The 8,837-nt window shown below is 55.2% G+C and overlaps 3 non-coding genes across 3 annotated transcripts; all 3 read right to left on the bottom strand.

Moving 5' to 3' along the window:
- Positions 1-49: 49 nt before the first annotated feature.
- LOC148056942 (signal recognition particle RNA) lies at positions 50-349 on the bottom strand. Its single transcript, XR_015702416.1, has one exon.
- Positions 350-833: 484 nt separating this feature from the next.
- On the bottom strand, positions 834-1,132 carry LOC148056941 (signal recognition particle RNA). Its single transcript, XR_015702418.1, has one exon.
- An 852-nt stretch (positions 1,133-1,984) lies between these two features.
- LOC148056940 (signal recognition particle RNA) lies at positions 1,985-2,283 on the bottom strand. Its single transcript, XR_015702413.1, has one exon.
- Positions 2,284-8,837: the final 6,554 nt, after the last annotated feature.

The following is an 8,837-nucleotide window of genomic DNA, read 5'->3' as shown; positions in this document are numbered from 1 at the left end:
TGTCTCGCGGGGCAAAAGGCGAGCGGGGTCGGTGGGCGGGTGGCCCAAAAGGAGCCCGCGTCTCTCTGTGTTGCCCAGGCTACGCTGCAGTGGCTATTCACAGGCGCGATCCCGCTACTGACCGGCACGGGAGCTTTGACCTGCTCCGTCTCCGACCTGGGCCGGTTCACCCCTCCTTAGTCAACCTGGTGTCCCCCGGCTCCCCGGGGCTCACCATATTGATGCCGGCCTTAGCGCGGACGCCCGCTCGGCATAGCGCACTGCAGCCCAGAACTCCTGGGCTCAAGCGATCCGGCGGGCTCAGCCTCCCGAGTAGCTGGGACTACAGGCGTGCGCCACCGCGCCCGGCGAGAGCGGCCCCGCCGCCGCCGCCGCCTCCACGGTCCCCGCCGCGCCCGGGGACGGCCCGCTCCCCGCCTCCCCCCCACCCCTGGCCCCCTTCTCGGGTCGTAGCTGCTGAGGAGGCAGCCGGGCTCCGAGCTGGTCGAGGACAGGAGAGCTGGCACCCCCTCAGCACAAACCCCAGTTCCTTGTTTCTTACATCAATTTGGGGTCTGCTGCCAGCACCTCGCGGTGGGATCCAGCTGGGGGCCAGCGCAGGATCGGGCGCATCTCTTTGAGGAAGGAATTTCTTTAAAAGAGTGTTTCTGGACCCTCTCCCTTCCCATTTAGAGACGCCTCATTTTTTCCCGCTACTCCTTCCCCTGGAGAAACCCCCCCAGGAGACGCGGTCGCCACTCCTCTGTCCTGGCCAGGATTCCCCAGTGCGTCCGTGCTGTCGTGCCCCAGCCTTAACACCTCCCGATACCTCGCCGCCCCGCTCCCCAGGCAAAAGGAAACTGGGTCCCGCTCTCTTGCCCAGGCTGTGCTACGGGGACTGTTCACAGGCGCCATCCCGCTACTGATCAGCACAGGAGTTTTGACCTGCTCCGTCTCCGACCTGGGCCGGTTCACCCCTCCTTAGGCGACCTGGTGGCCCCCGGCTCCCCGAGGACCACCATATCGATGCTGGCCTTAGCGCGGACGCCCGCTCGGCACAGCTCGCCGCAGCCCAGAACCCCCGGGCTCAAGCCGTCCGCCAGCCTCAGCCTCCCCGGCGCTTGGATTACAGGCACAAGCCACCGTGCCCGGCTGGTTTTCAGGCTTTTGCAGGTTCCGTGACATCCATCTTGTGCGGGCTCTGCCTGGCCACACAGCGGCAGTGGGGAACTGAGAGACCATCCTTGTATTTTATGTTCAAAAATGGGTGGATGGATAGACAGGAAAGACAGATTTCTGAGCACAAGGTGGTTTAAGCAGCTGAGAAAGCCCAGAGTCCTCATTTTGAGCCAGAAGAGGCACATTGTGATGCTCTGTTTTCATTTTAAGCCAAGCGAGGCGCATCAGGGAGCTCTATCTCCAGGACAGCTCAGTACGATTCATTTACCGAAGAGCAGATAAGAGATGTCCCACTCCCTGCTTTGAAACACTCCTCATAGAGAAAGGCTTCTTGATTCGCCAGCGTTTTCCTAAGAGTGTAACGCTCAGAGCTGAGGACACAAATGAGCTGTGACAGTAAATACCCGATGGAGCAGACTAATGAGACGCTCCTGGGAGCTGGAGCCCCGTCTCGGCCTGGAGCAGGCTGCCTAAGCCGGTGGTGTTTGAGGGATGCTTACTGACCCGCAGGTGTGCAGGGTTCTCTGAGCCAAAAACACAATGGGAAACTCTGCCGCCCGCCATTTCCCATTTTAGTGGTTACATCTATTGGGAACCCAAAGGTCTGGCTGGGTCCTGCACTGGGGCCTTTCACCGCTGCAAGAAATCACAACAGATACCACCAAAACATGAGCACACCTGAGTGAGCAAGGCCGGGGCAGCATCTTCAGGTCAAACACCTGTGGGAGATGCTTTTGCCTTTCCCCAGTATTACCTGACCCGTTTGTGATTGCTCCCTGGCACAGACAGCTGACGAGTGCAGGGTCGCACAGGGGAAAGATGCCAAAAGAGGCTGGGTCCCGCTCTCTCGCCCGGGCTGTGCTACAGGGACTGTTCACAGGCGCCATCCCGCTACTGACCGGCACGGGAGCTTTGACCTGCTCCGTCTCCGACCTGGGCCGGTTCACCCCTCCTTAAGCGACCTGGTGGCCCGTGGCTCCCCGAGGACCACCATATCGATGCTGGCCTTAGCGCGGACGCCCGCTCGGCACAGCTCGCTGCAGCCCAGAACCCCCGGGCTCAAGCCGTCCGCCAGCCTCAGCCTCCCCGGCGCTTGGATTACAGGCACAAGCCACCGTGCCCGGCTGGCCGCAGCTCCTGCTGCCTCCGCTCTCCAGCGCTCGGGGACCAGCGCCTCCAGCCTTGCTGTGGCAGCCGGGAACTCGGGCAGCGGGATGCAGTAATGCTTCAGCAGCACAGTGGGAGCAGGGGGAAGAAGGAGCATCAAATACAGGAAGCAAAATTTAGCTGTTCTAGTCAAGATTCAACACAATACCTTGCTTTGGAAAGGCCAAGTTAAGCTGTTATAGGCCTAAAAATTTTCATGATCCTGCTCTAGGATGTCCAGTGAGAGCTCGGAAGGATTTGCTGAAGAGAGTCTCGGAGGCAGCTGACTTGCTGCAGTGAATAGTTGCAGATGTAATGAAGTGTTTTAATCTCAGAGAAGGATATTAAAAGTAACAAAAATGTAATGCAAGGAATAAAATGCAGGAGCTTCTTGCCTTTATCCACTCATGGCTGCAATAGACAGCTGTCTGGAAATACTTTCGCAGAGTATTTGAGATCTTCACTGCGTGTTTTGCCTCTCTCGGAGGCCTCTCCAAGAGAGCTTCCCCAGACATCCCGTAACTCTGCACTGGGGATGCTGCAGGCCCCTCACCTCTCTCTGGCTCCACGGAGACCTGGGGCTGCATGGAAAGCTTGGAGCCAACGTGCTCCGATAGCCGAGGCAGCCTTTGGGCTAATCCAGAAGCGCAGACCGCTGCCCCTTTCCTAGCAGAGCGAGCCAAAGCTGACCCCAAACCATGGTCTGCCATTGCCAAAATGGCCTTTTTTTTCCCCCTCCAGATACACCTTATTTCTGCAGACAAGCTGAGCGCTAGCCTGGGGGATCTCTGGGGGGTGCAAACACGCACAGTACAGCAAGGGTCCTCAGACTGTCGCGTTTATCCGCGAAAGCCGTGCAGACCACCTCCGAGGGCAGCAGCCATCCCTGACTCCACGCCAGCCGGGAGGAGAGCGGAACCAGCTGCTGAGATGGCAAACACTGCCGGAGAGCAGCGCCAGCCCACAGAGCCTCCGCGGAGCCCCTCCAGGCTCTCCCCACCGAGGCTGTTGCTGATGCCATGCACAGTGCCAGCCTGCAGCCAGCTTAGCCCTGACCAAAGGGCTAACGGCACCGAAGGATGGTGTCTTTGCATTGCATTTCTGAAGTGCAGAGGTCAAGGCACGGGTGTACCGCCTGCCCAAGCACGGACGTGCCTCAGTTCCAGGCAGGGACGCGGCTCCTCCTCAAGGCACAGGCACACCTCCTGCCCCAGGCCAGAGCCAGCAGCAGCCACTCGGGAGGCATCCAAGCATTTCTTCCAGACTGCCTGACCCAAGTTAGTGGAGCAAAGTCCAGGGCTAAAGTACACACACAGTAATTCCATCTCAGAAAAGACAAACAAGATCTTCCCCAGTGCTGCACGAGCCTGAAGTCCTTAAGGGTGTCAGGGCTGCATGGGAGAGAGAGACATCTTCTTCTGGGCTCCTATTACCTACTTAAGGAAGAGCTGTCAGTGACAGCTGGACTTTTGGTTAAAGGCATTAAGATAATGACTTAGGGGTCACAGGCATGAGGAGATGTAGGCTGGACATCCACGATCAGGGGAGAAAGGCAAGCTGTCTACACAGAAATAACAACGCAGGGCTGGCATCTCCTCCTGCCAGTAACACGGGGACTATTTCTTCCTATACTAAAATTTTTCATCACATGAAGAAACATAGCAGGAGTGAATCAAGACATGAAACTACCTGGTTTGCCTGAGCAAATCTGCTGGGAACGAGCTTGGCAGACTGAGGAGGGACACTGGACAGCCAGGATGCAGATGTAGAGCCCTGACAGCAGTGCCGGCCCGCTAGCAGAGAGGTGTGCCCTGCTGTGGCTGCCAGCTGCCAAAGAAATGAAAAATGAGGCCACCCAGAGCCGGGGAAACCTCAGTCGCTCAGCTCTGAGCTCGGGGGGAGCTCTGCCCCGTGGTGCCCACCTGACAGCCAGTGGCTGCCTCTTGCTCAGCAGGAGCAGCTGCTCCAGGCTCCCGCTGAGCTCCCCCATGTGCAGGGGCTGCGGCTTTGTGCAAAGCCGTACGGGTGAGCTGGGCTCCAGCCTCCCGAAGAACCGGCTTGGGGATCCCACTGAGCTCCAGACCTCCACCCCTCGCGAGGGCCAGGCAATACTCGGGCTTTGACCCTTTGAATGACAACTAAAACACACCTTGCAGGAAAAAGCCCTTGGGAGCTGCCTGCAAAAACCCCTCTGCATTAGAGCGCGGAAGCAGAATACAGCAGATCTCTGCTGGCCCGCGGCTCTGACTGCAAAGCATCCCCACCCTGAGCTTCCCAGGCATCCCCGTGTCACTGCCATGCTTTGCAAGACACCGGGGCGGCTCAGAACATCTGGGCATCGGCGCTTCCCTGGCTTGGGGTCCAAAATCCTCAGGGTGCAGGTCTCCACGGGGTCAGCCAGTCCATCTGGCTGAGTCCCGGAGATCGTTGGTGTATCTCCCGCTTCGTTCCTGCTGGGAAATATGGGGTGTGAAAATGCAAAAATCAGAGAGGGAAGGAAAAGCCTCACAAATTATTTTTACTCTTGTTAAGGCTTCATGATTTTTCAGGCCGATATTGTCATGGCGGTGATTCAGGATTTTCGCATACAGAAATTTGGGCAGGCAGTGTTCCCCACCTACATTTCCTCTGTCTGGTCCTGAAAATAACCTGTGAAAGGAGAAGCCAGCTTGCCAACAGTAACTGCAAAGGCATTTCGATGTACTTTAGATACAAACCAAACCCAAACAGCCTGGAGGGCAAGCTGTTTTTCCTGCCAGGAGGCCACTTGGGAAGCGCCCTTCCCCACTCCCACAGGAGGCTAGAGGAATTCCAGGGAGACCAGGACAGGGCTTTCTCCTGACAACAGATGTGGGATTTCTAGCGGTTCTTCAGGGTCCTTACGACGCCATTTCAGCACACGCACAGGCTAACAGAAATCTGCTGCAGTCGGAATACTCTACAACACCCCCTTCCCACCTCCACCCCTTCCCTAACGCTGCTACATTCACCTTACGGGAAGAGCCCAAGGATCTGTTTAACGCCATGCCGCCGGTGAAGCCACCGGTGACGCTGCCGGTGGCGAAGCGCACGCCGCCGGAGCCGGCAGGTTTAGTTTCCCGGCCAAGCCCAGCTGCGGTTGCACAGACCGACGTCGCAGAGTCGCAGGAAGCGGGGCCGAGCCGCCCGTGGGGGACCACCTCCGCCGCTCCCTGCCGGCAGGCGGCCGCGACCGGGGCCAGCGCTGATGGAAAGCGCTTCTCTAACCCGACTCACCCCAACTTGGCCCGTTGTATCAGGTACCTTGATGACAAGGAATCTACCAGCGGAATGCGATTGTAATATCAAGGATAGAATTTGTTTTCACAACAGAAGAATTTCTCTAACATAGATACTAAACCCGAAGCATTATTATACTCCCCTTTCCTCCCTTGGAAAGCCACAAAAGTCTTTGAAGGATCAGCGCAACAGAGTCTTTTCCCACCTCCCTCTGCCAAAAAAGGAGAGAAACATAAGCAAGATGAGCTACACCGTACTAAAACAGGTTTGGCCTGATAATCCAAACCGATTGGGAAGGTAGTTATATCCAAAGAGATAAAAACAAAGGGGGTTATCGATCCGTTCCCTTGAGGTTTGCTAATTCTGATGTGACGGCTATTACGTCAAGTTGAAGGTGTATCATTTTCGCTCACCACTTTATCGTGACAGCACTTGGATCACTGGTGGAGGACAGAACGTGCAAACACAGCCTCAAAACAATAGATGCAAACCTTGGTACCTGCCTCGCCCGTAAGTTCCTTGTGCAGAAAGAAACGGTAAGGAACAGGCTGCCCTGCAGCCAGGCCCAGAGGAGTTATCAAAAGGTCCTATAGATATTTGCTATCTCTTTCCCCAGGCTTTAACCCATGATCGCTTTATAACCATAATTGCTTTTTACTCTCTGGGCTGTAAATCCATACTGGCATACACCAGGCACTCCGTCCAGCGACACATTGTCAGCCAGTGCTTACTTTTAAAATATTTAACTTCTGCAGGCTACCCAGTAACTCGCTGGGTGTTGCCAAGGACCCGAGCAGGTTTTTAATTCTTAAGCAGGTATGTGAAACTGAACCCCTTCTAAGAGGTCACGTTTTTCAGGTAACCTAGAACATGTCTGGGTATTGTAAATGCTTTTGTCGGGTATGTGACCTTGAAAATCAACCAGCAGCTTAAGAACCTACGCTGTATCGGGTGCGTCCAGTGCCTAACCTGTACTTCTTTCCCCGAGGGGTGGTTACAGGGTGTAGATTTGTATCAACCTTCTGCAGGCTGAGCACTGAGATTAAGAGTCCGTTTTGCTCAGACCATCGCACGTCTTCATCTTTGATGACACATTTCCATCCCACAGTTACTCGAGTTGCTATCTTAAAAATAAGAACCTGTCTTTCAAAACACCTCGTGCTGGGACAAATCCACATTTTAAAAGGCTCGTAACGCAAGCTATGTTATCCCCTGGCTCTCCAAGGTGAGATGCAGTAACTCTGCAGGGACACAGCAGCGGGGCTCCTCAGACAACGAAGCTTTTATTTGCTTGTCTAAGTTATGCCATTTACATTCTGCTTCCTGTTTACCATCCTTTCTGTTCATTTATGGAAACGAATATGACTCTACATAAGAAATGTTTCAAAAGTAGGTGGTGCTCTCTCACCAGCTTCTCACCCATTCTCTGCGGGATTGGTAAATGTGAGCTACAAGGATTGACGTGCGCAGTGCTTATTAGTGACTAATTTGAGATCTTAACTATTGAAAGTGCTGAGTGCTCAAATGTCTTTTTGCTATATATCATCCTAAAGAGGAGTAATAATTACTTTAAAAACACATGCCAAACCACGTAAAATCTTCTTCTGGTGTACAGACCACAGGGACAGAAAGTTTTCCTGACGGGCAGGGAGGATCCTCACAAATAAAGCCCAGTGCAGGTGAAGAAGCGTTTGCACTTCTCTTCTACGACTTGTAGCCACATCCCCACGTCCTCAATTCAGTTTTGGGTTTCCTGTGTGCAGCAGCGCAGCATATCGCTTCTCTTTGTCAGGTTTTTAGACTTCGATGACGGCAAGATCGACTTTGCAGGCTTTCGGCAGGTCACACAGTGGCAGCTGAAGAATACAGCACCGTGCTCCAGCTCAGGGCTGGCCCAAGCCGAAAGGCGCTGATCAGCAGCAGAGGCAGCAGTGGGAGAGCTCAGGGAGCTACCAGGGTGCCCAGCCTGTCCCCACTCCGGCTGCCGAGGGACAGGGACACGCAGCTGCTAGAGCCTCAGAGATCCGTGGGGCAGAGGCAGTTGAGCAGAAGCTGCCGACCGCAGCCTGGAGCAGCACGGCTCGTCTTGGCCGCAGGCCCACCCAGGGCAGGGCACGCACCAGGACAGGAGCGGGCCCATGCTGGCAAAGGGATAACACAGATTGGAGCACCCTCTCGTTCGCCGATATCAAGCACGGGCACGCAGGAACCCTGCGGGGAGAGGAGCAGCTCAGGAAGCGGCGCTGCCGCTTAGTCAGCGGAAGGCCCCGTTGCGCAGAGATCGGCTCCTCAACGGCTCCAGTGCAAGAGCAGCTGCCGTCTCCCCGAAAGCAAGCCCCCGCCTTGGCATGCATGCAAGTATTTCACAGGTCCCATCACTTCTAGTTTATCAGGAGGGAAAAGAGAGAAGGAGCTCTGGAAAAACAGAAAAGCCCAGCTGTTTGCCAGGTGAAACGGGCAAAGCCAAAGCTGGCCAAGCCCCCCCTGCAGACAGTCCCCAAGGGTGAGGGACAGTGCAGTCACCAACAAACCTAAAAAAGCCATGATTCAAGAGGAGAGACCCAAGGAACAGTACGTCTGGGTGCAAAACAGAGGGCGAAGATGACAGAAAAGGCACTTCCCCGCCCCGCAGTTACTCATTTCGGTTTGTGCCTCATGGTGCCCGCCAGCACGCGGCCCAGCGCCGCACCACAGCCATCCCCTCCCGCAGCCTGGACAGACAGACGTCCCAGACGCCATTCGGTGTTTCACTGGCTGTGCTGGCTGCCGGGTGCTGAGATACGTAACGCTTGAGGACCACGTTCCTCAACTGGTGGATCCCGTGAGAAAGCACCAAAGGTAACTCTCAGCTATTAAAAAGAAAAGCAGAGAAAACCTCACGTATCGCACCCTCCCCTTAACGCTTTACGCCGTCAGAACAAAAACGCTAACGAGGCAGTTGTTTCCTGAAACCAGCAAATGCTGCTCTGAGGCCAGTGGGCAGAGCAGTCGATGCCTGCACAGGGACAAAGGCAGTACTTTAAAGCTCCTGACATCTCCTTTCCCAACTATTTTGGTCAAGACCCATGGTGCCGTATCACTGCTGCCTAATTTAATACACTGCCTCTTGTGTTCCCCAGCACAGAAATAGTCACACAGAACAGAGCCAAGTAGAAACCCACGAACGTCCACATCCTGACATTAATTTTAGGCCTGCTCAGCAGTCAACTCTATTTAGATAAATTTCCCGTGCTAGCGAGACGAGACTGAACTGGCTGTATCCAGCGGGATCACCA

This window comes from Nipponia nippon, unplaced genomic scaffold (genome assembly GCF_047370975.1).
Source record: "Nipponia nippon isolate SJK-2023a ecotype South Korea unplaced genomic scaffold, ASM4737097v1 scaffold_11, whole genome shotgun sequence".
Classification (NCBI taxonomy): domain Eukaryota; kingdom Metazoa; phylum Chordata; class Aves; order Pelecaniformes; family Threskiornithidae; genus Nipponia; species Nipponia nippon.
The sequence above is the reverse complement of the archived record's forward strand: the minus strand, read 5'-3'. Positions and strand labels throughout refer to the sequence as shown.